Source organism: Spinacia oleracea, chromosome 3 (genome assembly GCF_020520425.1).
Source record: "Spinacia oleracea cultivar Varoflay chromosome 3, BTI_SOV_V1, whole genome shotgun sequence".
NCBI classification, from domain to species: Eukaryota; Viridiplantae; Streptophyta; class Magnoliopsida; order Caryophyllales; family Amaranthaceae; genus Spinacia; species Spinacia oleracea.
In genome coordinates, this window is record NC_079489.1 from 134,771,165 (window position 1) to 134,798,833 (window position 27,669).

The window sequence follows — 27,669 nt, forward strand, 5'->3', positions numbered from 1 at the left end:
CACTTTGACTGAGTCTTGGAGTAAGACGATGGTCAAAGTATTAGACGGAGTGCGTCACACAAGTCATGGTGACCTGTTTTTTGCGAGGGTCTCACGAGCCCCCGAGTGATAACATTTGACTTAAGGGTCATCACTTGAAGTGTCGACATATCCCTCACGTGTCATTGGGATTTGTCAACGGATAGTATAGAAACTTCCTCACTTTGTCATTGGAAGTATCTAAAGAGACGTAGAAACTCCCTCACTTTGTCATTGGGAGTAGCTACAGATGTTTTCGAAATTAAAGCTATAAAGTGTAATTGGGCCTGGCCAAGCCCAATCACGAGGTAAAAATGTTTTTAAAGATTCTCATTTTCAGGGTTATATGGGACGTAAAACGAAGGAAAATCCAGTACATCTTTCTTTTTTGGAAAAACGGAAAACCAATCCTTTAATTTTTGGAAAAAGGGAAAACCGATCCTTTAATTTTTGGAAAAAGGGAAAATCGATCCTTTAATTTTTGGAAAAAGGGAAAACCGATCCTTTAATTTTTGGAAAAAGGGAAAACCGATCACATCGTTTTTTTTTGGAAAAACGGAAAACCAATCGTTTAATTTTTGGAAAAAGGGAAAACCGATCCTTTAATTTTTGGAAAAAGGGAAAACCAGAAAAAGTTATCGCTGCAGCGACTAAGGACCTGCGCGGTTAGTGGCGCAGACACCGCCGGCTAAAGATGGAGAGCTTGTCCGCTAAGGGTGGACACCCCGTGCGATACAAGTGGACGAATCTTTTTTTGAATTTTGAAAATAAGGACCTACGCGGTTTGTGACGTAAACCCCGCCGGCTAAAGATGGTGAACCTGTCCGCTAAGGGTGGACACCCCGTCCGATAGAAGTGGACGAATCTATTTTAAAATTTGTTTGTGCTTTTTGAAAATAAGGACCTACGTGGTTTGTGACGTATACCCCCCCGGCTAAAGATGGCGAACCTGTAAACATATTTTTTTTTGAAGATTCTTTTTCGAAAACTGAGGACCTGCGCGGCTAGTGACGCAGACCCCACCCGCTGAGGGTGGGCGAGCCCATTTTGAATTTCCTAATTTCTTTTCATTTTGCCTATGTAGATGGGCTTTTGTGATTACAACCTGTTGGTGGGTCGCAATATTTCTTGATTAGGTGTGTCCTATAAGTGGGCCCACACTGTGTATATTTTTGTTTAACGATATTTTTAAAATACCGTTTTTTTAAGATTATCCAAACACGGGAGTGTGTATAGCGTAGTCCGGGAACATGATTTTAACTTTGCACACTCTTTGTTGGAGTATATATTTTTTCGCGAGCCCCCAAGCAATTGGGCTCGTCGGTCATTTTTTGCCAAGAGAGGTACGTAGCTTATAACGTCTTTTAATCATGTCTGGGGTCATGCTCGTACGTGCGAGTGACCTTTATAGTGGTATGCTATTTTGACGAAGTCGTGGAGTCACTACAAGAATTTATATCTTTAACGACAACCTAATTACGACGGGTCAAAAATCCCGTCGCAAAAGCCTTTTGCGACGGGGCTAACAACCAAACAATGACGGGAATAACCGTCGCAAATGTCTTTTACGACGGGTTTACGACGAACTTACGACGGGATTTTCTATTAACGACGGCCCCCTTTTATGACGGGTTCGCGACAGGAAATCCCGTCGTTAATCAACGATTATTGGCCTTTCGCGACGGGATTTCCCGTCGTTAATAGTACAATTTCTTGTAGTGAGTGCGACTTCAGTTTCCGGGCGACAAAGTTTATTTTCCAATAATATCCGGTTTAGCTTGGCCCGGATTAATCTTTTGACAAACAAACATTTTTCATTTTGAGAAACCAACGACTTAACAATATTTTTTTTTGGTGTTTCGAAGAATAACCTTGATATTTATTTTGCTCATATTTGTTTTGAAAACTGTACACATATAATCCTTGAGACGAGTCTTTGTTTTGACCAAGTTTTAACATTCATTTTTGATATTTGGGTGCTAAAGGTGCTTTTGGGCTTGATCTTAATTGCAATAGGGCCTCGCGTCTAGCGACACGGTTTTAAGTCCTTTCCTGTTCCGCGTTTTGTGAAATCTGGGCCTTGCGCTGCATATTCAGCGCCCAAGGCAGGGCGTTAATTATTTCGGCGCCCAGCCGCGGGCGCTGAAAGTCCTCTCCTGGCGATTTTGGTTTTCAGATTCCTTAACGCGATTCCGAATGGGATCAGGATGTCACTTGATGTCTTCAGCTATATATAGGGGCTAGATACGTCCCTATTTTTCTATCACTCTCAATTTTCTTCTCTCTTATAGTTGCTTAGCTTTAATTCCTCCTTGCTTTTGTCATGTCGATTCCTCCCTTCTCACTCCAACGAGCTGTTAGGCGTTGGCTACGAGCCCTTACTCCTACAGAAAAGGCTTTGTTGAAAGAATACCACTTAGAGGCACTTTTAGGCTTACAACAAATTAATATTGATTATAACTTTCTGCATGCAGCCCTAAGCTTTTGGGATTCCGATCATCATGTTTTTGTCTTTCGGGGCAACGAAATATGTCCTTGCCAGATGAATTTTCCGTGATCCTCGGTTATCCTACTAATGCTACCCCTGCCACCCCTGGCACCATTGAAGAGGGTTAAATAACCATAGGGGCTTTTCTAGGACTAGATGCTAACATGCTTGCTGAGATTGTTGTAGGTGATGAGATTAATTTGGCAAAACTTGTAAAACACCACTTTAGACCTAGTAAAAATATGACCGAACAAAAATTGAACATTCGAGCCCTTGTATATATTTTGCTTGTTGAATCATTATTTGCTGTCGAATAACGATGGTGAGTTCGGTGACATAAGGTTGATCCCCTTGATTAGCCAGATGGAAAGTTGTAGCGGTGTCAAATCGGGTCATCGGTTCGATTTCGGTTCGGGTTCATCGGTTTGGGTTGAAACCGGTTCATTTTGCTATCGGTTCGGTTCGAGTCGGGTTGAAATTTTAACGGTTCGGTTCGGGTTCGGGTTATGTGTTACGGGTTCATATCGGGTCGGGTTCATATCAGGTCGGGTTCATAACGGGTTGGGTTCGTATCGGTCGGGTTCATATCGGGTCGGTTCATATTTAGTCGGGTCATAACCGGGTTAAGTCGGGTTCATATCGGTTCAGGTTCATATCGGGTCGGGTTCATAACGGGTCGGGTTCATATCGGGCCGGGTTTATACCGGGTCGGGTCATGTCGGGTCGGTTTCTAGTCGGGTCGGGTCAATTCGGTTCGATTTGTTAACAGGTTTAGCCGGATTGTAATCGGGTCGGGTTCATATCGGGTCGGTTTCATATCGGGTCGGTTTCATGTTTAGTTAGATCAATTCGGATACAAATTACAAACAATGTCGAGATATTACTAAAATCACAATTTTTAATGCGTTTATACTATAATATCTACATTATTAAAGCAAAGTGACACGTAAAAGATGCCATATAATTTGATTACATGATTTATAACTAATGTTATTTTCTTTTTTGACGAACAACTAATGTATTAATGTTCACTATCCAATTAATTTCATAAACTTAATTAAGAAAAGTCAGTCAATGTCTTTTATTATGTCATGTAATATTTATCAATCAAATGATACAAATGGAATCAAAATCATCTATGCCCTCCCCCACCATGCCAGAGTATTATGAAACATGTATTGATGAACTAAATACTAATAACGTAGTAATTAATAATCGATAATGATGAATTAATACGTAATGAATTTGTAAAGTTTGTAAATACAAGTTTGTCATATATTCATATTGGTTTAAACAACAACGAGACTAACATGTTCATTAACGAAACGAGACAAACAAGTTCAATTGTTAATGAATTAAGTCGATTCAATTAAAATAGCATAGTTTTTCGATTAGTTCTTAGGTTAAAAGCTTATAAGCTTATAAGGTATTGAATTAGATCAATTTAGTTTAATGATCGATTAGACAATTTGTCAGTTGAATACGAGTCAATAAAAGAGTGCACATTCAATTCTACAAGACTATAACTATACAATAATATATCTATACTGGAAATACATCTAATACAGAACAATATGTTAAATGATAACATGTTTAGTTACTTAATCGGTTGATAAACAACAGTTCGAATACTTGGTTGAACAACACACATTGAATTATATCTTTGATTTATAAAGGTTTAAGAAGTACAATTACTTACGAATTACGGAGTATATCATTTGATATCTTAGCATTTCGGCTCTGTTTTGTTTGACGGAAAATATTTCAAGTAAAAACTTAATTTTGAGGCGGGTTATGAAAGGTTTGAATTAAACGGGGTGTAAACGGGTTAGGGGTTGTAAACGGTTCGGGTTGAAACATTCCGGGTTGTAAACGGTCCGGGTTGAAACGGTTCGGGTTGTAAACGGTCCGGGTTGAAACAGTTCGGGTTGTGAACGGGTTTTCCCCGCGTTGAAACGGTTCGGGTTGAAATAAATCGGGTCATTAACGGTTTTCGGGTCCATTCGATTCGGGTAGAAACGGTTTCGGGTTGACGCGGACGGTTCGTTATCGGGTATCGGGTCTTAATCGGTTTGATATTTTCGAGACGGTTCGGGTTGAATGTTATCGGCTCGGTTAGTTTTCGGGTTCCAACTAACGGGTTATTAACGGTTCGGGTTTTTAACGAATCGGATTAACCCAGCGGGTTCAACGGTTTGGGTTGAGATTTGATAGCTCTAGGAAGTTGCTATTCTATTATGCCGTTGGTTGTTGCCGATACTTTGCTGAGTGCGGACGAACTGAAGAAGGATGCCAAATCTGAATATTTTAAGGGGAGCCCCCTATTGTTGCAGGTAATCGATCTTTTCCTTGCGCATGTTTTTTTTTTTTGCATTCTTTTTTACTCGTCCTGCCTGGAGTTGAGTTTCAGCGCCCAGGGCTGGGCGTTAGAATTTTTGGCGCCTGGTCCTGGGCGTTGAAACTGCGCCCCAGGCTTCGTTTTTTTATTTATTATTTTTTGATCTGATCGTACCCGTTTTTTGCAGATTTGGCTCATGGAACGACTTAGGCTCTTAGAAATTCCTGCCGATCCTAAAAACTATCGCCCTATAGCCTTGGGTAACCGGAAGTGTTTGCACCGAGGCCAGGACGAGGCCGAGTGGGCCTACTTTTTTACTCATGGTATATGTTCTATTAAGTGGGTGGTACCGTGGTGGGGTTTGACTACTATGACGGGGGGTTCTGATGTATCGGTTTATGTTTCTTTGTTGGGGCTATCCCGACCCATTTATATCTTTCCTTACCGAGTCATGCGTCAATACGACTTAAGACAGACTATCCCCTTTTCTGATACGGTACCACCTAAAGTAGTGGCCTTTTCACAAGCACGGGTTCAAGCATGGGCTAAGTATTATGATGGTCTCCCGCGTTGGGCCGTAGCTACAAATGGCTTTGTGGGTCTTTCTGAAAACTACAAGTTGTGGATGAGCTCCGATGATAAAGCTGTGAGGACCGAGTCTCGAAATGGGGAGCCGGCTGAGCTTTTGATACCTCGTATTCGGGTTACATATGAGGGCCGTGATTCTGCCAATCCTCGCACCCATGGTATTAAGACTGTGAAAGCTCGTCCTGATCGAAAGCGAAAGGAAGTTCCTCCCCGTTCCAGTTCTAGGCCTAAGAAGATGCCTAACATGAAGGGGCCTGCCATTGCTAAAAGAAATGCAGGCTCTCGCGGAGATCGTCACCGGAACAATGTATCGGTCAGGAAGGCTCAGCCACCTGTAGAAACAGCGACTAATCTAGTTGATGTTGATAATCCTTCTCCCACCATTGTCTGTGCCCTTGAGGCTGAGCAGGCTGTAACTAAGAATGTTTCTGAAGTCTTGGCATCTTTGGAAGTTAGTGTCCAGAAGCCGGTTCTTATGGAGATTGATATAGGGGTAGCGCAGAAGACTGTGGGGGTGGATCCTGCGAACCTTGCCCTCTACAAGACTTTATTTGATGATCCGGAAGAACTAGAATAGTGTAGTTCCTGATAGGGTGTAGGTGCCCTTTGTTTATTCCAGTTGTGTTTGTTTTTCCTTCTTAGCACTTTTGTTTTCCTTCTTATTATTTTTTTAATAAAGGCGTATTTTATTTTTGTTTTCGTTTTTTGCATCTCCTCCTTTTTATATATGTGTCTAACACTTTTTGCACAATGTATATATTTTTTACTTGATTGGACCGAATCCATAAATAGGATTGCCTACGTATCTTTGTTAGAATCAAGTCGCGCGTAGTTCTTGCTAGAATAAATTCTAGGATGCCGGATTTAAATAGATATGCCCTGAGGTGGAAACCTATTATTTAATCGGTCAAATGTGTTTTTTGTACGGCTATTTTTTGGTACGCATATCTGAATACGTGTTGTACCCCCCAAGTGTTCGTTATTTTTCCGTTATGTGCGGATAAAATGACGAACACTTTCTGGAAAAAAGTTAGGCAGGCACAGAGTTTCAACGCCCAGGATGGGGCGTCAAAGATTTCGGCGCCCAGTCCTGGGCGCTGAAAATGACTTCTGGGCGGTCTTTTTTTTTGACGCTTTGCTTCACATGTTCTTGCATTTATTTCTTTTTCTCTTTGTTTTGTGCTTTACTTTTTACTTGTATTAAGATCAATTTTGAGGCTATTTCGGAGGCTTTTTTGACTGTCAGAGTGAGACGCATTTTTGTCCGGATAAAATTTTTCTATTCTTAACTCTAAACGGTTTTTAGAATGGGGTTAGTGTGTGGAAGATATGAAGATCTTTGTATAGGCTTTTGAGTGGGCTGAGGTGCGTGTTGATGCCGGGGGCGGCGTTTATTTTTATGAGTTTTTTTTTGAGAGCCACATTTGTATTGTTTGAATTTGCTTTCCTTTTGATTTCTTTGGGTTGCATGGGTTAGACCCTCATGTTGTCGCAATATGATAGTGTGGCTTATTTTGGGGATTGATGAATTCCGATGTCGTGATTCAAGACCGAGTGGGCCTTGTTTATTGGGCCTAGAGTGGGCTGCCTCTTTGCAAGTACGTTTGGTGCTCATTTAGTGTTAGAAATAAAGGTTTTAGGAGGAATATTACGCCTTTATTAATTTGGAAAGTAAGGAAAACACACTGAAATAAAATTAACCTATATTCTGAGGGGTCTTAGGACCATCTAAAGCCTTAATTTTTTTCTACCAATCTAAAGAACCACTAGGCGCTTTTTACTATGGTGCTCTATATGGCTCAAGCCTTGGGTTTAGTCTCGTAAAACTTTGGTCCTTCACCGGTGCTCATCTTGAATTCTATTCCTTTTGCGTTGACCCACTGATATGTCTTCACCCAACCGTTCTCGATCTCTTCTAGTGTTGATGCAGGAGAGATTAACCGGGTTGGATCGAAACCTTCATCTTGTAAAGCTAGGGTAGTCATCATAGTCTCGTTCTCCATAGGCCTCGATTCGTTAAACAATGTCCATAGAGCCTGGTTGTCCAATATTTCAGCTGTTTTGGTCTTGGTGAGGTGGGGTGCCTCATCCAAGGTGTGGCAGTCATGGAAAATTTCAAATCCGGGTTTTAGCAAGCCATCCTGAACGAAGGGTTCAGGGAAATCACATCATGGGTGTTCTTCTCCTACCCGAACGAACATTCCATTAAGGGTCCTTCGATATGGGGGAAGGAGGGTGGTTTGTTTGGCCTTGTTGAGGCGTAGCCCAGACAGGCGATTAGCAATATCTTCCTCCGTTGGTTCATAGCCTAAGCCAAAGGGAGTAGATTTGTTGGGTAAAGGATGTAATGTGCATTCCTTCTTCCTTATGCCCAATGGGGTTCCTGGGAAATAACCTTGAGCTAACAACATTCTAGGGACGACTCGGGATGCGAGCGGGTCTAGGAATGCTGGATCATAATCTTCGATGAACTGGATTGCTTCATCCATTTGAAACCCATAAAGGTTGTCTGCGGTTTTGGCCGTTCCAACCATAGTACAATTGACGTCGAGGGGAGGGGCGCGGATTTCTAGTATAATTACCCCGTTATGGTTAAGTTTAACCATTTGGTGCAAGGTAGAAGCCACACCTCCTAAGTCATGGAGCCAAGGTCGCCCCAAGAGGAGGTTGAAAGTGGGCTTGATGTCGATTATTTGAAACTCTGTGGTGCGTGCCACAGGCCCGGTTTGTATGGTAAGGTTGATTTTTCCCAACACAAGCCTTCGAGAGTTATCATAGGCTCGTACCCCTTGCGTGGAGGTTTGGAAGTCATCGTTTCCTAGCCCCAAGCAATGTGCGGTTCGCAATGGGCAAATGTTAACCGTTGAACCGTTATCTACGAGCGCTAGGGGGATGTTTTGTCCTTTGCATCCAACCACTAGATAGAGGGCTTTATTATGAGCACCCCCCTCCTTGGGCAAGTCTTTGTCGGTGAAAACTATGGCCTTTTCTCCAGCATCTGTCGTGACGTGGCTAACCAATGAGTCAGGTGTGATATCTGTAGGCACCGAGATGAGGTCAAGTGAGCGGATAAGTTTTTCGCGATGTTCCTTTGAAGTACACATGAGATCCCAGATGGTAATCTCGGCTTTGGTTCTTTTTAGCTGCTTCAAGAGAGGATTTTCAATGACTTCCGCGACGGTGGTGTGCCGTCCATTCTCAGTAGTTTGTCTGACTGGGATATCGTCCATAGGAGGTGGGAGAATATCCGATTGATATATCCTTCCGGATCGGGTGAGATTGTCGACTTCGGGTTCCTTAGGGGTGGTGTCAATGAGAGCATAACCGGGCCAAGTTTCAGTAAAGAGGTCCTGGCCCGAGACTTGAGACAGGTAGATATCTTCAGCATCATCATCCCACACACCGCACACTTCTTTCTCGTTTCGATCCATAGGGACCACATCGAGTGGTGCACCTTGAGGTGTAATATACACCGTAGGGTCGAAGTTCTCATTTTCTGGTTGGTCGAGAGAGACGTGACAAGAACCGAGTGGGCTTTTGTTGTTGTTAGGTTTGCCAACGTTAGGGAGCGGTATCACTTCATCCTCTATCATGTCCTAGATCGTATGTTTTAGATTCCAGCAGTTTTCAGTGTCATGCCTATTTCCTTGATGGAATTTGCAGTAAGTACCTTCGACCCAATATTTGTTCTTGACAGGAGGGTCACGGGTGGGGCCTATAGGCCTCAACTTTCCTTGATTGGTTAGTCTTTCAAAGGCTTGTACCAAAGTCGACCCGAGTGGGGCAAACATTCGGTCTCGGACCCATCTTCCAGGGTTTCTTCGGGCAGGAGTCTCCTCTACGGCATGGACTTCTTGGGCTTGGGATATGTTGCCCCTGTTGTAGGCGTTGCTTTTGTATGCGGGTTTACTTTGTATTGTTTTTGCGAGGTCATCCTCGATCTTTATTCCCACATCATAAACTCTTTTGAAAGTGTCAAGTCCCAGATACCTAAGGTGTTGTCTGTAAGCCGGGTCCAGGTTGTCAATGAATTTTTGGACCAATTCTGTTTCGGGAGGCCTATTGATTAGCTGGGCCGCCTGGTCCCTCCATCTAGCAAAGTAGGCTGTGAAACCTTCATTTTTCTTTTAGAAGAGAACTTCCAGCTCGCGCATGGTGACTTGAAAATCCATGTTCGACGAGTATTGCTTGATGAAGACATTGACAAAGTCTTCCCAAGTGGGGAAGAGCTTAGGGTCCTGGTGGTAGTACCATTTGAGCGGCACAGGTTCCAAGGACAAAGGAAAGGCAGGTAAATACATGGACTTGTCCACGCCTTTCAAGTTCATGGCATTCACATAGCTCAATAGATGATCACGGGGATTGTCCGTGGCTTTAAACTTTGGTAAGTAAGATGAACTAAACTTTTCTGGTAGTTTGCCAGGAAAAGGTTCAGGATCGAGGGAGAAGTACTTGCTCCCCATGGTTTGCTGTAGGACCATTTTTTCAATCCTCTTCTTGTTATCGAGGTCATTTTTGGCTTGTGCAGCCGCTAAGGCTTCGTTTTCCATTTTCAGTTGGCCCATGAGTTGGGTCATTTGGGCCATCTGGTCTCGCAATTCTTCGATGGACATGTTTGAGGGTGCGAATCGAGGTTGGGGAAGTGGAGATCCTTGAAATGAGGGATGACGGACGGAGCTTGGAGTCACTAAACCTGGTGTTGGCGATGTATCTTCGAGACGCACTAACCTTTGATTTCCCGATCGGCACCAAGTGGCAGGACCAGTCCTATGCATAAGATAAGCTAAAGTTTAGGCCCCAAAGTTTCAAGCATTACTTTGTCTAGACTTTGACTCTCTCTATTTGTTTCTTCGCTCTTTCTTTTGTTGGTACACTTTTTGTTCTTTCTTTTGGTCATTCTTTGGATTTTCGAAACACTTGCCCATCGTGACATTCGTAGTTATTGGCATGTTCGGTTTTGGTGCCGAGTATTGTCGTCGCAGAAGGCCTAACAACGACACAAAGAGTTATTTATTTATATATTTTTTTAGTCGCTTTAAGAATCGAGTGCTTTTCATACGCCCTTGCAGCAATTTTTAGGAATGGTTTTTTTTTTGCTACATATTTTTTGCGTGGGCACCGAGGCTGCTACGCCTGACGAAAAGGCCCGGCAGCAACTTCAGCGCCCAGCGTAGGGCGTGAGAAATTATGGCGCCCAGCCAGGGGCGTTGAAAATGCGTCCCTGGATGGTTCTCGTTCTCTGTTTGCGTATGCTTTTGTTTTTGCGACTTTAATTTTGCGACTTTAATTTTGCGTGCTTGCCTTATAACGTCCTTCACGCATTGTTCGGCGTTTGTGGGATTCGTTACAGGCCATTCCGAGCGTCGCTTATTTTTGTGGCGGTCGTTCGGGTTTGCGGAACACGTATCTTGGTATAACCCTTTGGCCAATTGGTTTATGAATGTTTGGGCAATTTTTTAAAGGTCGTTGGTTTTCTAGGATGGTTTGTCACACAATCATATATTTCGCTACACGTAACTAACATTACATCATGAGGCAATAATAATATGTCATGTAGTTTATGATAGGCTTCTATGGGGTAGTATTTGCGCCTGGCTTGGTACCGCTTCTATCGCAGATCAAACACATGCCCCGGTCGAGGTAGTGCCTTCAACAGACGAATTTCTCCCAAGAGGCCAATCACGATGTAAGCCAAGGGGGCATGCACCAATGAGAGGGACCTAATGGGCGAGCGATTGGGTTTGGGACGGGTGTACTACTAGCGAAAGTGCCGAGTGGACAACGTTCGAAGCGTATGCACCCCCCGGTTGGCGATGGGTATCCTTAGTCCCAACTCCCGAGATGAAACATCCCAAGGGAGCCAAGATTCGTTCTGCGGTTCTGCCCGTTCACATTAACATGCTGATTTTCAGGTCGTCCCAACTTGATGGGGAAATAAACGCGGGGTAGGATCGTTTCACCCTTCGGCTATTTTGATTACCTACAAGCACGAGTATTTCCTTCACTATCCCCAGTGGAGTCGCCACTGTGAGGGGGTCGAAAAAGCACGAGGCTAATGCGTGACCTTGTCCCTCGTGGGTGTGACGTTTCTTTTTGTCAAATCAAGTGTAATTGGATTTCCTGTGAGTTTACACCCAATTGACTAGTAATATAGGAATCGCCATTCAGTTTTTAACGACAATGAGAAAAACTGACAAAACCCGGTTATCGTGACATAAAGGGAGTGCAATTATGTTTGACCACGACGGCCGTAGGTTCCCTTGTGATCCCTGGTGTGGGGATCTCTCAACATACACCTGCAAAGTAGAGATTGAGGGTTCGGGGGACTGTAACTACCGAGAGGAGTACTCGCTCTTCGATAACTCCAGAGGCAGGATATCCTTACTAGCTCAGCATAAATAATTGAAGGGACATGCGTTAACTATTAAACTAATCTGAGTTGATTTTAACAATATGCAACATATAATACTAGATCAAGCGCGATTATCTGATTTAGATTGCATTAAGGGACCTAGCATGATAATCCAATTTCCCAAAAATGTTATCTTTATTAGGTGTGATAGAACAATCAGATTTAATTAGTTTAACAATTCATAAAAGGGCGAGGAAAGCAATTAAACCATGGAAAAGGGACACATTACGACGCACCCTTGAGAGGTGCGTCACGGTTCTCAGAAAACTAACCACTTTGACTTTGCTATTTCTCCTTTTATTTAACGAATCTCAAAGTACGGGACAGGATACGTTCTGTTCGATTTTTGGATTGATTGCGATAGAACGCGTGATTAATTTCGCAGCGTGAGGCTTAGGCTTAGGGGTTTGGAGTCAATACTCAGAATAATAATTGTGTGTTGTGTTCTTTTCACGTCGAACTTGGGGCTATATTTATAGAAAAGAGTTCGTGGAAAGATAGAATTGTAGAACTCTAATCCACGAGGAATTAGGAAAGAATACGTCCCAAGTATTTTCAGCGCCCAGGGCTGGGTGTCGAAGATTTCGGCGCCCAGAGCAGGCGTTGAAAATAGGGACTGGGCCGTTTCTTTGTCAGATTCGGACTCTTAGAATCCGAAGTGTATGAGACTTAATCGAGTCTTTTAGTGCGTATTAATTTTATGATGGAATGCATCCGGGCCCGTTACGAACTCTAGGCTCGTTAGGATTTTAATTAATACGTAACTCTTATTTTCGAATCGTATTAGGAACGGGATTCTCTCGCAATTTCTATCTCATTTAGGATTTATGTTGGAGTGCAACACCTAATTCTGACAGGTTTCTATCTTTCATGACTTGCCACTTTTAACAACTATCCATTACGGCAGCTACTATTTTTAGGAAGTTTCCATAAATGGTAGGTTTCTATAAATAGCAGGTTTCGGGTGAAATGAAAAGGGGAATTGAGATTCGTTATTTTATAGGAGATGCGTTGTCAAGTGGAGATTTACGTTCTCATCATCGAACCTTCCCTTTCGGGAATGGGGACAAAAGTAGGTGTCTACACTCGGGCTTAAGATCAACCAACGTAGCTGTCATGCTACTGCCTGCTTCGTTGCTGCTGTCCAAACTCACCGTGCCAGCCCCAGCGCTGCTCCCTGCTCATGTGCCTAATGCATTAACATGCACAGGGCCTTGCCCACGGTCAGAAACCACGACACTTCCCTTCGAGCCAGTCCCCTTGCCAACACGACCTTTTTCCGGCCATCACTCGGGATAACCATGAATCTTAAAATAGGAGGCATTATCGTGACCTATTTTCTAACAATGAGAGCATTGTAATTTAGACTTTTCACGACCCTCCGAGCTTCCTTTACATCGATCAGTTTGCACGACAAACACATGAGCCCCTTCATGGATCGGTTGCACCGTACCACGTGCGTCTTCTTCTTGAAGGAGCGTCTCAGCCGCATGTTCAAGATCAGCAGGAGGCCATTGAGACAATAAATTGGACCGTACCGCTGCATATAACTCGTCGTCCACCCGAACTAGAAATTGGTGTAAGCGTTCCTCCTCCTTTTCAGTGGCATATTTCCCAGTAACATCACACGTACAATGACCGCACTCACAATGTGGTGGCTTGAGTTGATTAAAGTCATTAAATAACCCCATTAATGTCGCATAATAGTCCTCAAGAGACATACCTTTCGTCTGTTTGCAAGCAGTGATGGTGGCACGCAATTGCTGGAGGCGTTGGCTATTAGTCTTGCGGTACCGCTTCGTTAAATAGTCCCAAAGTCTTTGGGCTTCATCAAAATACGGAATCATGGAAGCTACCTTCTCATCCATGGTCTTCAAAATCCATGGGACAAGCATGGAATTCACAGTTGCCCAATCAAGAAATTTCTTCTTTTTCGTAGGTTTAGTGATGGTGCCATCGACAAACCTGAATTTTCGACGAGATGCTAGGGACAGAGTGATCACCCTAGACCACGCAAGATAATTTTTGTCACCCTTCAAGTCTACGTGAGTAATCATATTTCCGGGCTGATCGTCGGAGCCCAGGTAAAATGGAGATGAGGGATCAAGTTTTCCGTCCTCCATTTGAGATGCTAGGTGTGAGATTGAGAAAAACGTATTTAGAGTTTAGGGTTGGGGTTTAATGCTCCGATACCATGTTAGGAAAGTGTTTTCCTTAATTTGTATTACTGTGTAGGGGTGAACATATACAACCTATGTACAAGATATTAGGCCTAAGCACGAGGCCCAAGTGAATATATACCATATGAGGAAGCACTCAATCTACCCGAGCCAAAGACGAAGAGAGACGTGCAAAGGCTAACCGGAAGGTTAACCGCGTTATCACAGTTAATCTCCAAAGCTTCGGAGAAAGGGGATCCCTTTTTCAAAGCTCTCAAATCAATAACCCTCCCTGGAGGAGAAGAAGAACCAATCAAGAAAAAAGGCGTCCTGAGGAAGGTGGATCCCAAGCTCATCTGGGAGCAAGAGGAAATGAAGCTTTCCAACAGCTCCGAGCCCATTTAGCTCAACTACCGACGTTGGCCATACCAAAGGAAGGCAAAATCCTATACTTATACGTCACAATCAATCCTGGAACTGTGAGCGCGGTTCTTCTTCGGGAAGAAGAGAAAAAGCAACAATCGATCTACTTCACTAGCTGTACTTTAACAGGAGACGAGACTCGGTACCCCTCATTGAAAAGGTAGATGCAAGAAATATAAGACCCTGCTTCGACTCTCATCAGATCATAGTCTTGACTGACGAACCACTTGAAAAGGTGTTGGAAAAGATTGAGAGATCGGGAAGATTGGCCGCTTGGGCCTTCGAACTTTCAGATTTCGGCATCAAGTCTCATCCGAGGACATCAATCAAACCACATGCCCTCGCTGATGGCTTGGCCGAATGCTCATATCAAGAGGTACTAGATGACACCAAGAAGACATGGGAGGTCTACATAGATGGATCTTCTATAGTCAATGGATCGGGAGCCAGGGTGGTCCTAGTCCCTCCAGTGGGAAAAAGCATCAAGTATGCTCTGAAATTCAGATTCAAAGCAACCAACAATGAGGCTGCATACAAAGTTGCAATTGCTGGGATAGAGCTCTGTCTATCCCCGGAAGTCGAACATGTCTGCCTAAAAAATGATTCACAGCTTGTAGCCAACCAGATCCGAGGGGAGTATGAGGCCAAATGGCCAAGTATGACAACTTAATTAGCAAAAATCAAATCCTTAACTACAAAGTTAAGATCCTTTGAAGTCATCCTCATTTCCTGAGGACAAAATACACAAACCGACGCTCTGTCAAAGCTAAAAAGCTCAACGCTAATCAACCTAAAAAGGTCGGTCCATGTGGATAGTTTACCAAGAAAGAAGCATCGATTTGCCTTCCCCTACAGTATGCAATGTACGTCTCGAACCAAGTTGGATGGACGCAGTCATAGCATACAAGGAAAGGAGAGAACTTCCCAAAGAAAAGCTGCTAGCCGAAAGTTGAAGAGATTCAATAAGAGATTCGTCATTAATGCTAACGGAGAACTGATGAGGAAATCTTTCTCGACTCCCTTACTGAAATGCGTCAGACAAACCGATGAAAACTACATTTTGAGAGAGATCCACTTGGGCTTCTGTCAAAACAATATTGCAAGAAGGACCTTAGCTCACAAGGCACTCCGGGCCGAATTTTGGTGGCCCACCATGGTTTCTAAGGCAAAGGCAATGGTGAAGAAATGGGAAAAATGCCAGAAGTTTACCCCGGCTATCCACCAACCCGCTCAAACTCTACAGTCAACCCTATACCCCCCTACCATTTGCACCATGGGCATTGGACATTATTGATCCATTTCGCTCGGCTGTAAACCATGAGAAGTGGTTGATTATAGGAGTGGATTCATTTAGCAAGTGGATCAAGGACGAGGCAATGTATGCAATCACAAAAACTCAAGTCTAGAACTTTATCTGGCAGAATATCATCATAAGGCTCGACATATCGAGGCTAATGGTCTTCGACCATGGGAAACAGTTTGACAACACCCCATAGCAAAGTTGGTGGAAACAGTTTGGCATACTATTAGCTTACTCAGCAGTGTGCCAACCACAAAGTAACGGGCAAGTCGAAGCAGCAAACAAGCTCATCCTTAACGCACTCAAGAAGAGAGCGAAAGATGAAAAGAGCAAGTGGCTGGAGGAGTTACCAGGAACACTTTGGTCCCTTCCGACCACCGACAAAGAAGCCACTGGGAAAACACCTTTCTATGTGGTGTACGGTTTTGAAGTTGTCATCCCTGTAGAGATCATCATAGAAAGATTAAGGATCCAAGCATGCAAAAAGGATGATGGAGTCCATGAAGACAACGACAACCAACTTTTGACCGAATCTCTAGATCTGTTGGATGAAGTTTTGGACGACACTAGAACATTGAATGCAGCCTACCAACAAAGGGTTAGTGTAGACACCTAAATCGTGTCTCCCCTATGGGATGATGACGATACTATTATCCTTTCTAGGTGGTTAGTACAACTCCGTGCGGAAGTCCCAATTGCTAAAACATATTCCAAAATCCAAGATCCAAAGTCCAAATCCCGAGACCGTTCCCATTACGGAACTCGGTACAAAATGTTGGGGAATACAGTTAAACATAATAACATGTGCGGAACAATCCCCAAAGCCAGGAAACATGTATAAAGCACAGATTAAGTAAACTTACATTCGAAGCGTGTTTTCCACAATAATCTGTCAACGAACACGAACAAAGAACTCCACTTGTCGTTCCTCTACTTGGTTCACCGACACGATCAGATCCGTCTTGATTATCGTAGCTTAGACAATCGATCAAGAGATTTTCTTTTTTGGGATGAACACACTATGGAGGCACAGAGAGAATTAGGGTTCTCTGTTTATCTGAATTGTGATTGCCTTAGTTGGAAATTAGGTCATAAGGTTATTTACATAACCTTACTAACCGACCAAGCCATAAGGCAAGGCCGGCTAGCAAGCACGCGCAGCATCACACGCACACGCACAACGAGCTGGGCCGTGGGCCGCGCTGCTGCTGCTGTGTCATGGTCTTGGCCCGCGCGCGCACACAGCTGCTCGGCCATGGGCCAGCGCTGTTGTGTCACCTTGCTTGCTTGCCTAGCGTGCGCGCCCATGGGCCTTGAGTTCTTCGTGCACTCGGCTCGTGGGCCGCTCCTCGTATCCGCGTTTAATATATTTCCGATATATTATTTATCGTTTCGTATACGACGAATCACCGTCGTACGATACGATTTATTCGTTTCGTCTAGCTTACGAATATTCGCGATACGATATACGATTCCGATGCAAGGTCGTATCGTATAATGCGTTTCCAACTTAAATCCCGAAAAGCTATTAAATGAATTTCCGATTCATTTAATCCGGTGATCTGTTACGTGTCATTGGTGTGACCTTGTAGGTGCAGTCAAGAGTAAGTTATGAGTTCAATATCCATCAGAACTCACTGATCGGAAGCATTGCTCCAGCTAGCTGTTCCGATCACTTGATCTCACTGAATTAATTGTTCGCAATTAATCTGAACCTTGGTATTAGACTTAATTCACCTTGGGTGAAGGACATATTTCCTTCAATCTCCCACTTGTCATTCAGACAAGTGTGCATCCACATTCCTTTGTCGCTTAGTGTTACTTACTGAACATAAGGTAAGATCCAAGCCATCCTTATTAGGTCCAGAAGTGTTTCTCGGATTACAGAGTTCAACTGTCAAACTTTTGCAGAAGGTTAAGCCTAACCATTCTGAGCACGGCCATGCATTTTACAGTATCTAACTCTCCGAGAGGCCTTGTTACACAACAACACCATATCCTATCAAAGATAGGAGGACAATCCATTCTTGCAATCTATGAACACTCACTTTGATTCATAGTACGCCCAATAACTGCTTTTATAACCTCCTTTTACGGTGCGACGTTTAGCTAGTGTCAAAGCGAACTAATTCTCAAACCAGCAGACATAATCGCTCATGTTCTGAGGAACGATTTCTAATCACCATTAATGAGAACTACCTATGACATGACTTTAATCTCTTAAAGCGTTCTCATGGTCAATCCGATACAAGATCCAATAAGTATCTATGCAAAAGATTCTGACATCCAGTCACTCTAGTTCAAGAAACAGAACTAAGTAATCTACTTGCAATCTAATCTTCATTAGTCATTGGTCGTCCACCTTTCAATGACCTGGATTAGGGATCCTTTGTGACTTCAATATTCAAGTTCACTTATGGGTGTTTCTTTGCCAAATAATCCATCTTGACATCCCATTTGAATGATTTGAATCACATGGACTTATCATTTAATTCTAAACCAGAATTAAATGAATATGAAATAATAAATTTCATAAATATGAAATGGTTAAACCAATTGTTTTAAACATAGATCTAACAGATGTTCTAAAACAATACTTAGAAAATCAAAGCCATTTTCCAACATGCTTGATTCCCATGGTTGCTACATGTGCGTTGTGTTTCACTTGTGGCAACGGTTTAGTCAATGGATCCGCGACGTTGTCGTCAGTTCCAACCTTGCAAATCTCGATTTCCTTTCTTTCAACGATCTCTCGAAGTATATGAAATCGCCGCAGTACGTGCTTGGACTTCTGGTGGATCCTAGGCTCCTTTGCCTGGGCAATGGCTCCGCTATTGTCACAATACAAAGCCACTGGTCCTTTAATGGAGGGGACAACACCAAGTTCTTCGATGAACTTCCGAATCCAAACAGCATCCTTTGCTGCTTCTGAGGCAGCAATGTACTCGGCTTTGGTTGTGGAATCCGCAATAGTGCTTTGCTTAGCACTTTTCCAGCTTATTGCTCCGCCGTTGAGGCAGAACACAAACCCAGACTGTGATCTGAAATCATCTCTGTCGGTTTGAAAGCTTGCGTCCGTATAGCCCTTAACAATCAACTCATCTGTACCACCATAAACCAGAAACTGATCCTTAGTCCTTTTCAGGTACTTTAGGATGTTCTTGGCAGCAGTCCAATGCGCCTCACCTGGTTCTGACTGGTACCTGCTCGTTGCACTGAGTGCTTACGAAACATCCGGCCTTGTACAAATCATAGCATACATGATGGATCCAATAGTCGAAGCGTATGGAATTCCACTCATCTTTCTACGCTCATCAGATGTTTTGGGACACTGATTCTTGCTTAGATATACGCCATGTGACATGGGTAGATGGCCCCTCTTGGCTTCCATCATATTGAACCTAGCTAGCACTTTGTCAATGTAAGTGCTTTGGCTTAGTCCAATCATCCTTTTAGATCTATCCCTATAGATCTTGATGCCCAATATGTACTGTGCCTCTCCTAAGTCCTTCATTGAGAAACACTTCGCGAGCCAAGTCTTTACAGACTCCAACATAGGAATGTCGTTTCCAATAAGCAGTATGTCGTCAACATACAAGACTAGGAATGCAATTTTACTCCCACTGACCTTCTTGTATACACAAGATTCGTCCTGATTCTTGATGAAGACAAACTTATTGACTGCTTCATCAAATCGTTTATTCCAACTCCTTGATGCCTGCTTTAGTCCATAGATGGACTTCTTAAGCTTGCATACCTTTCCTTGGTTCTCTTGATCGACAAAACCCTCTGGTTGTGTCATGAACACAGTCTCTTCAAGAACACCATTCAAGAAGGAAGTTTTGACATCCATTTGCCATATTTCATAGTCATGAAAAGCGGCAATCGCAAGGATTATCCGAATAGACTTAAGCATCGCGACTGGAGAAAAGGTTTCATCGTAGTCAACACCGTGAACTTGCCTGTAACCTTTTGCTACCAATCTAGCCTTGTATATGTATACAATTCCATCTTTGTCTTTCTTCAATTTGAAGACCCATTTGCATCCGATAGGTGTGAACCCATCCGGCAAATCAACCAAATCCCATAATTGATTTTCAAACATGGAGTCTATTTCAGATTGCATGGCCTCTAACCATTTAATGGAGCTTGGGCTCGTCATAGCTTGCTTGTAAGTCAAAGGTTCATCACTATCCAATATGAGAACGTCTAAGTTTTCAGTCAAGAGGACGCCTGTCCATCTGTCCGGCTGAAAAATAGTTCTATTTGACCTACGAGGGGCAACAACGTTTTGAGGAACTACTCCCACTGGCTCTTCTAAAGACCTTGGAGGTTCATCAACTTGAACTGCTTCTAAAGAGTTATGAGTTTGTTGTTCGTCTCGAATCTCTTCGAGGTCTATTATTCTCCCACTTGTCAATTTGGAAATATGATTTCTTTCCAAAAAGACACCGTCACGAGCAACGAATACCTTGTTGTCTGACTTGTTGTAGAAGTAATACCCCATAGTTTCCTTTGGATACCCAACGAAGAAACATTTGTCAGATTTAGGTTGTAGTTTGTCCGAAATTAATCGCTTGACATATGCTTCGCAACCCCAAATCTTCAGAAAAGACAACTTTGGAAGTTTCCCAGTCCATAATTCGTATGAAGTCTTTTCAACAGCTTTTGACGGAGCACGATTCAGTGTGAGTGCTGAAGTTTGCAACGCATGTCCCCAGAACTGTAAAGGAAGTTCGTCTTGACCCATCATTGACCTGACCATATCGAGTAAGGTCCTGTTTCTCCGTTCCGACACTCCATTCCATTGAGGTGTCCCCGGAGCAGTCAATTCAGAAACAATACCGCATTCTTTTAGATGGTCATCAAACTCATGGCTAAGATATTCACCTCCTCGATCCGATCTTAGAGATTTGATTTTCTTGCCATGTTGATTCTCTACTTCATTTTGAAATTCTCGGAATTTCTCAAACGATTCAGACTTGTGCTTCATTAAGTAAATATAGCCATATCTACTGAAGTCATCCGTAAACGTTATGAAATAGCTGAACTCACCTCTAGCTTTCGTACTCATAGGCCCACATACTTCCGTATGTATTAGCCCTAGTATTTCGCTTGCTCTTTCTCCCACCTTTGAGACAGGTTGCTTTGTCATTTTGCCAAGTAAACAAGATTCGCATTGATCAATCTTCTCTAAGTTGAATGATTCTAGAATTCCTTTCCGTCGAAGTAATTCCATGCGCTTTATGTTTATATGGCCTAATCGACAATGCCACAGAAATGTGAGATCCGAATCACCAGTTTTAGCCTTTTTGGTATTTATGTTATAAATGTGTTTGCTCGTATCTAGCACATAAAGACCGTTTTCTTGTTGTGCTGAACCATAAAACATTCCATTCAAAGCAAAAGAACAAATATTGTCTTTAAATTGAAAACTAAAACCTTTAGAATCCAAACTTGAAACGGAAATGATGTTTCTGGTGATATTAGGAACATAGTAACAGTTTTCTAGTTCCAAAACAAACCCACTAGGCAAAGAAATAAAATAAGATCCTACGGCTAATGCAGCAATCCGTGCTCCATTTCCCACGCGTAGATCCATCTCGCCTTTATCCAGCTTTCTACTTCTCCTTAGTCCCTGTGGATTGGAACATAAGTGTGAGCCACAACCAGTATCTAATACCCAAGAAGTAGAATTAGCTAGATTACAATGTATAACATACATACCTGAAGTAGAAGCAACGTTCCCGTTCTTCTCATCTTCCTTCTTCTTCAAGCAATCCCTCTTCCAATGCCCCTTCTTCTTGCAGTAGAAGCATTCAGAGTCGGCAGGAGAACGAGTCGCCCTTTTCTGTTTACCAGAACCGGCGCCATTGGACTTGGATGAGGGAGAAGCCTTTCCCTTACCCTTCTTGCCCTTGTTCTTTCCTGATTTCTTGAAGTTCTTGCCCTTACGCTGAAGGAAATAATGCCCTTGGTCCAAGTATGCATTCTATGTTAAGTCTAATAAGTGCGGTTCAGTATTAATTAACAAGTTAATAATTCAGTGAGATCAAGTGAGCTGAATGCCTAGCTAGAGGCCGCTTCAGTTCAAGTGGAATTAATGATATTAATCCACAGCTTACTCTTGACTGAACCCGTAGGGTCACACAAATAGTACGTAAACGGATCAAGTATTTAATGGCATTAAATACTCTATCTATGGATATTCGGAATCGACGGATCTTGGTTTCAGTGGGAGCTGAGATCGTCACAAGCAAGAAATGAATACTCCGGAAACGATGATATTGCCGGAAACGGAAATATGGATCGTATCGGAAATATAAATATTATCCAAGTCGTAGATGTTGCCGGAAACGGAAACATGGTACGTATCGGAAAATATTATCGGAAATGGAAATATTGCCGGAATCGGAAATATTGCCGGAAACGGAAATATTGTCAGAATCGGAAATATTATCGGAATCGGAAAATAATTCCGGAAACGGAAATATTAAATATTTGTTCGAAACGGAAATTGATTCCGGAATCGGAAATATTAAATATTGTTCGTATCGGAAATGAATTCAGGAACCGGGAATTTAATCGGAAGCGTATCGTACGAATAAGCATCGGACGAGTCCTGCCGGACGAGGGCCCAGCATGAAGCCAGGCCATCGCCCAGCAAGCCAAGCGCGCCACACGAACAGCCAAGGCCACGCCAGGCCCAGCGCAAGGCCAGGCCCAGCAGGCCATGGCAGCGCGCGCAGCGCGCGCAACAATGGGCTGCGAGCTGTGCTGCTGCTCGCGTGGGCCGAGCGGCCGTGTGGGCTGTGCGCGGGCATGGCCTGCACGCTCGTGGGTCATGCTCGTGTAGATTTTGTGTTCACATACGAAACCTAAATTGTGTAGGATTTGTTTGATGATTAAATTCCTAATCCTAAAAGGATAAAATTAATTAATTAGAGTCCTACTAGGATTCTAGTTTAACTAATTAGTATCCGAATAAGATTCCAGTTCCTTTTCCATACCTCTATAAATAAGGGCCTAGGGTCATTATTTGCAGGAACGATTGAAGTATTCAAAGGGTAAGTTTTTGAAATAAAATTAACCATACACTTGCAAACACTAGCCCAAATTCCTAGTAACCTTAAGGGCGATTCTAGTTGGTCTAACTTGAGGCGGATCCGGACGTACTGTGGACTATCTACGGAGGGACGACATTTGGAGTCCTAAAGACTTGTTCTTGTTCGGTTCAGGCGCAGCTAGGGAAGGCACGCTAAAACATGTATGCATCAATTCTATGCTAAATGATTATGTGAATATAATATGCTTTCCTGGCTTTATGGTTTTTCCGCATGATTTATGAATTGTCATATGTATCATAACCTAACAGTGGTATCACGAGCCTCTTATTATTTTCATAATCTAAATTGCATAAACATGGTTAAATATTACAAATTTGCAAGAATTAAAAAGGGGTGATTAATTTTCGTAATTGTTAATTAATTGCAAATTGCGTTTATTTAATTATACGTACGCAGTTTTTCGGCAGTTTCTTCGTTACTCATCCAAATCGAGTGATTTTTGTGTCAATTCCGCATGTAAAAGGCAGTTTTTCGGCCGAACCCAGAATTCTAAAATTCGAAGCCTAACTATGACTTTTCGCAGGTTTTAGTTTTTCGAATGCAAAATTTCGGAAATTTAAGATGTTAAATTAAATATTTGCGATTCTTGTTGATAAATCTTGAATTTTTATTGACCTACTGTATATGTTTAACAAGTTTGAATGCCTAGCCTTGTTAATTATGCAATCTAATTTGTAATTATGATTAATTTGTTGAAAATTGGAATAATTTAGAATTAATTTGATTTTCATAATTAGTTATAATTTAATTAGATACCTATGATTAAAAACCACCATAAAAATTGTATATTTATGTTAAATTTTAAATTTTTATGACCTAGACTTGAATCCATGTTAATCGGAAATCAATTAAATAATAAATTTTCGATTTTTCGCCCTAAAATTATGAAATTAATATTATTTATTAATTTGTCATTAATTTTGAATATAAATTTTTAATTTTTTATGCGATTCGCTCATATAACTTGCACGCACAAAGCAATGGACGTTACGTGTTACCCTTAAGAGGTGTTGTATAGTGCGGGCATGCGACGACGAGCAAGGGAGCTCGTCGACCATGCGGTACGAATGCAGCGAGCAAGGGCATGGTGCACGAGCACAAGGCAGCAGCCCTGCCTTGTGTCGTGGGCTGTGCGCAATGGGCGCATGGGCAAGGGCGAGAGCAAGGCACGAGCACTACCTCGCGCAAGCATGCGGAGCCTCGCGCGCAGCGAGCGCTAGTGTGCGTGCGACGAGCGCTGCGCCCAGCGATGTCGTGCAGCGTGCTTGTTGCGACGTGCGACGAGCGCTGCGCCCAGCGATGGCGTGCAGCGTGCTTGTTGCGACGTGCGACGAGCGCTGCGCCCAGCGATGGCGAGCAGCTTGCTTGTTGCGACGTGCGACGAGCGCTGCGCCCAGCGATGGCGTGCAGCGTGCTTGTTGCGACGTGCGACGAGCGCTGCGCCCAGCGATGGCGAGCAGCTTGCTTGTTACGACGTGCGACGAGCGCTGCGCCCAGCGATGGGCTGCGGCAACATGCTTGTTGCGTCGAGCGCTGGCGCGCGCAGCGAGCACTTGCTCGCCTGTTCGATTGATGCCTTGCGATGGGGAGCAGCAGCGATGCGACACAGCGCATGGGCTGCGCGCACATGGCCAACGATGGCTGTGTGCGTGTGGCCCATGGGCGTGCGTTGCATGGGGTTGTTGCGTTGCGATTAGATCGTTTTGAAATTTTAATTTGAAATTTTCAGTTTATGTAATTTTAATTAATTTTAAAATTAATAATTTAAATTATTTTCTTGGATTTTAATTTTGAATATTGTAATTATAATAAATTTTATTTATTCTAATTATTATACTAAAATTAAAATCATGAATTAATTTAAATACGACTGAAATTAAATTAAATTTATGGATTCAATTATAAATTTATATGAGCTTTAAAATTTTAATTAAATTTGTATGTTTCCGGTTAGACTAGAAATACATTTTTATGTTTAAAATTAGTAAAGCATATGAATTTATTGGTTTAAGTGGGAGCCCCTTTTAGTCATAAACTCTTAATTAGGTCTACAAATCCTTAAGGTTAAAACAACTTGATTAGAATTAATAAGGACTGAATAATTTGTAGATTATTGGTGCCCTTGATTAATTGCTGCAAATGTTTATGTGATGCATAATGTGTTTTACTAACCAGCTATGTGGGCCATTCATGATAATGAATGCGTGAATGGTATATATATTGTATATGTACTGTTTTGTAGGTTATGAAGTGACTAGTATGGCCCAAATAGGATAGAAAATATGGTCTGCGTACCATTAATTTGAATGTAATTGGTCTAAAGTACCAAATTTTTTTTCAATTCAAATATGGTCTGCGTACCATCAAATAGTTGTAATTAGTTTTAATTATAACTTATCCTATTTGAAGAAAAATGGTGCCTCCCACGGAGATTTTCAAGACGGACTTTGAAGTTAAAGCTTCAAGATGAAGTCGGGCCATACTAGATCACATTTATCTTATGCATGTTTTAAGTTATTTATTGCTTTTAAATATGTCTTAAAATGCATGAGTTCAAAGCTTGATTATGTTGCATGATTAAGGATTTTAGTTCACTTAAAATCTAACCAACATAGTAAGAGCCTTAAGTTCCAAATTTAAAACTTGAGTTAAAAGGTGCCATGCCAAAATATACACTTGCTTGGATATCCTTTACATCAATCTAGTAATAGTTTTCGCTCAGCGAGGTGTTACTTATTGGTCCTAAAGGGGCAAGGTACACAAATAATTGTGAGTACATGTTAGTTTTGGTGAAACTCAACGATATAAGTAAGGAGTCCTTTTATGTCGTGGCAAAATCGATAGGTTTACCTAATAAGTTCTTAGACGTACCTATCAACCAAGAATAGTTTCTAGACTATTAGCAAAAGGCTTTTGCTTACCTAAGATGTTTTAGGATTAAGTCGACAAACTGTGCTTAGTTCTTCAATGATTTTAGGATCTTGGAATCATTTTATTCACACCTGCCGGAACACATAACTTGAATAAAATGCTTAATGAACATTGAATTATGCATTTATGTTAGAATTTAAGTTTATTAAAAGAAACTGTGAATGGTTATTTATTTGTTTATTCTTTTCAATTGTAGTTTTAAATATGGCAAACAACAATTCATTCAACATTCGATCAATTCTCGAAAAGGAGAAGTTGAGCGGGAAAAACTTCCTTGACTGGCAAAGGAACTTGCAAATAGTTCTTATGCAGGAAGAAAAGGAGTATGTCCTAGAAGAGGCGATGCCCGAAGCCGCAGGCGACGGGGTCACTCAGGCAGCCCTCAATCGTTGGATTGATGCCAACAAGGATGTGAAATGTCTAATGCTCGCCACCATGAGTGCAGATCTGCAGAAAACGTTCATCAACTCAGATGCTTTCACAATCATCAGTGAGTTGAAGAACATGTTCCAAGATCTGGCTCGAGTCGAAAGATTCGAGACTCATAGGCAAATTCTTGAGACCAAGCTTAAGAAAGGCGAGCCCGTAAGTCCACATGTTCTCAAAATGATTGGACTCATTAAGAATATGAGTCGGCTGGATCAGCAATTTTCTCAGGAAATGGCTATAGACACCATCCTCCATTCTCTTCATAGCGGGTATGATCAGTTCAAACTGAACTACAGTATGAATAGTCTGGACAAAACGCTCACTGAGCTTCACGGTATGCTGAAGACCGCTGAAAAGACGCTCAAAAGTGATAAGCAGGATGTGCTTATGGTGAGTGGGGGCAAGTTCAAGAAATCTGGAAAGAAGAGGAATGCTAAGAAAGGTGGCAACAAGGCCAGCCCAACTAAGAAAACTGGCGCCAAATCTGTAAAGAGGAAGGTCAGTCAACCCACTTCTGAATCCGAATGCTTCTACTGCAAGAAGAAGGGGCATTGGAAGAGAGATTGCTTGAAGCTAAAGGAAGATCAGAAGAACGGAACAGTCGTTCCATCTTCAGGTATTTTCGTTATAGACTGTATACTTGCTAATTCAACTTCTTGGGTATTAGATACAGGTTGTGGTTCACACTTATGTTCCAATCCACAGGGACTAAGAAGAAGTAGAAAGTTAAGCAAGGGTGAAGTCGACCTACGAGTGGGAAATGGAGCACGGATTGCTGCATTAGCTGTAGGAACTTATTATTTGTCGTTGCCCTCCGGGTTAGTTTTGGAACTGGAAGAGTGTTTCCATGTTCCAAGTCTTACTAAAAACATCATTTCTGTTTCTTGCTTAGATGCTAAGGGATTTTCCTTTTTAATAAAAGACAATAGTTGTTCGTTTTATTTTAAAGAGATGTTTTATGGATCTGCTAGATTAGTCAATGGACTTTATTTATTAGATCACGACAAACAAGTATATAACATAAATACCAAAAAGGATGATTCAGATCTCACCTATCTGTGGCATTGTCGATTAGGCCATATAAACTTGAAACGCTTAGAAAGACTTCAAAAGGAAGGAATTCTATAACCATTTGACTTAGAGGATTATGGTAAATGCGAATCATGTTTACTTGGCAAAATGACAAAGCAACCTTTCTCTAAAGTTGGAGAAAGAGCAAATGAACTATTGGGTTTAATCCATACAGATGTATGTGGACCAATGAGTACAAATGCTAGAGGTGGTTTCAGCTACTTTATCACTTTCACTGATGACTTCAGTAGACATGGTTATGTCTACCTAATGAAGCATAAGTCTGAATCCTTTAACAAATTCAAGGAATTTAAGAGTGAAGTAGAGAATCAATTAGGCAAGAAGATTAAGGCACTGCGGTCTGACAGAGGCGGCCGGTGAATAT